General features: G+C 41.7%; 1 protein-coding gene across 1 annotated transcript in view; it reads right to left on the bottom strand.

Annotated features, from left to right (window-relative positions):
• PP2D1 (protein phosphatase 2C-like domain containing 1) overlaps positions 1-1,875 on the bottom strand; it is a 110,770-nt gene that overhangs the window by 81,318 nt on the left and 27,577 nt on the right. The gene's annotated exons all lie outside the window — the stretch shown is intronic.

The raw sequence follows: 1,875 nt of genomic DNA, 5'->3' as shown, positions 1-1,875 counted from the left end.
AGCAAGGGACCAATGAACAGATACCAAAAGAAAAGAATGTCCACACCTTTATCTCAGAGGTTCTGCCAGGCATCTGTGGCTGCTACGATCCTTTCCCCGCGTGGTCTTTCCCAAGATGGCGGCTGCTGGAGCAGCTGAGCATCCTGGATTAGAAAGCAATAGATTTCTTGCTTCTGCCACAAATTCCCCCAGCTGTGAGCCTTCCAACCTTCTAAATATTCCTTTATATGTGGTTCAGAGTTCTGGGACCAGCCCATGAGCCTGCTTGGTCGGGTATTTTGTGTTGTTGCTGACGGAGCTCCTTCCACCCAATCCACCATCTTGTTTGTTCTCCAAGATGATGCTTTCTGCTCCCATAAATATTTATGGAATAAACCCTGTACAGGCTCACTATGGTTTGGGCCAATAGCCACTCTCCAGGAGAAAGATGTGGCAATCTGCTTCCAATATGATTTCAGTGCTGGAAACCCAATGGGCATTTCTATCCTGTCCCATTGAGTTGCTGAATTGAAATTGGCTCCACAGCAATGGGTTTGGTTTGGAGTGATTGATCTTTATGTGAGCAGATTGTCTCATCTTCTCCCACGGAGACACTGAATGGGTCTGAACTGCCAACATTTTGCTTAACAGTTTAGTGCTTAATTATTGTGCCACCAAGGCACAATAGATAAGTGAAATAGTGCATTTGATTCATTTTAGGCTTTTGTTTTTAATTCTGTTTTTAATTAAACTTTTTATTATGATTTGGGTGAAAGTTTACAGAGCAGGTTGATTTTCCATCCAACAATTCATACATTCCAATTCATAGCATTGATTACAATCCCCACAATGTAATAGCACTCTTCCAACTTCCTCTCTGTGTTTACAAGTTCCCAAGATGTAATTTAAGCACTCTTCCCACTTCTTCCTTGTGTTTAACATTTCCCTTCACCCTTCTTTCCTATTCCTTCCTGCCTTCTGAGCTTTGTCTCTGGGCAAATGCTGCCCTTTTGATCTCCTCTCATATGGTTGATGTTCTAGAAGCCCTGATAGCATAGTGCATTGGTCTTTTAAACAGCAGTTAAAATCTACCAGCCAGTCCTTGGGAGAAAGATAAGGCTTTCTGCTCCAGTAAAGATTTACAGCCTCAGAAACTCTATTCAGTCACTATGAGTCAGAACCAACTCAACAGCACACCACCACCACCATGGTTAATGTTCTAAGGAGGGCTACCTCTCTGGTATTATTAGTTACCATATACTTGGTGTTTATTGTTTACTTGTCTATTGTTTGGCTGAAAATTGATCCATGGAAGTGAATTCAGCTCCAGGCATGAAGGGTCTTTCATAGTCTACCAGGTTCCATAGTCTGCATTAGACCAATAAACCTGATTTTTTTTTTTTTTTTTTTGGCACAAAAGAATGACCTGCACCATTCTTATGACTGATGTTATGTTTAATTCCATTGTTTCTGCCACTGTGTCAATCTATCTCATTAAGAGACATCCTGGTTTTCACTGACCCTCCTACTTTACTATGCATGATGTCCTTTTCCATCATGACAACATGTCCAAAATACTAGAGATAAAGTCTCACTAACCTGACTTCTAAGGACCATTATGGCTGTACTTCTTCCAAGACTTGCTTTTTGTTCTGGCAGTCCATGGTGTTTTCCATATTCTTTGGCAAAACCATAATTCAAATGCATGGATTCTTCTGCATTTTCTTCTTCCTTATTAATTGTCCTATATATAGAGACAGACAGAGAGAGAGACAGTGAGAGCGACAGAGACAGAGAGACAGAAAGAGAGAGTCCTGGTGTGGGGCTGTGTGTTAATGCTCCAGACTGCAAAGCCATTTGAACTGCAAGGTTGGCGGTTCATGCTCACCAGCTGCT

This window comes from Chrysochloris asiatica, unplaced genomic scaffold, assembly GCF_000296735.1.
Source record: "Chrysochloris asiatica unplaced genomic scaffold, ChrAsi1.0 scaffold00030, whole genome shotgun sequence".
NCBI lineage: Eukaryota > Metazoa > Chordata > Mammalia > Afrosoricida > Chrysochloridae > Chrysochloris > Chrysochloris asiatica.
The sequence above is the reverse complement of the archived record's forward strand: the minus strand, read 5'-3'. Positions and strand labels throughout refer to the sequence as shown.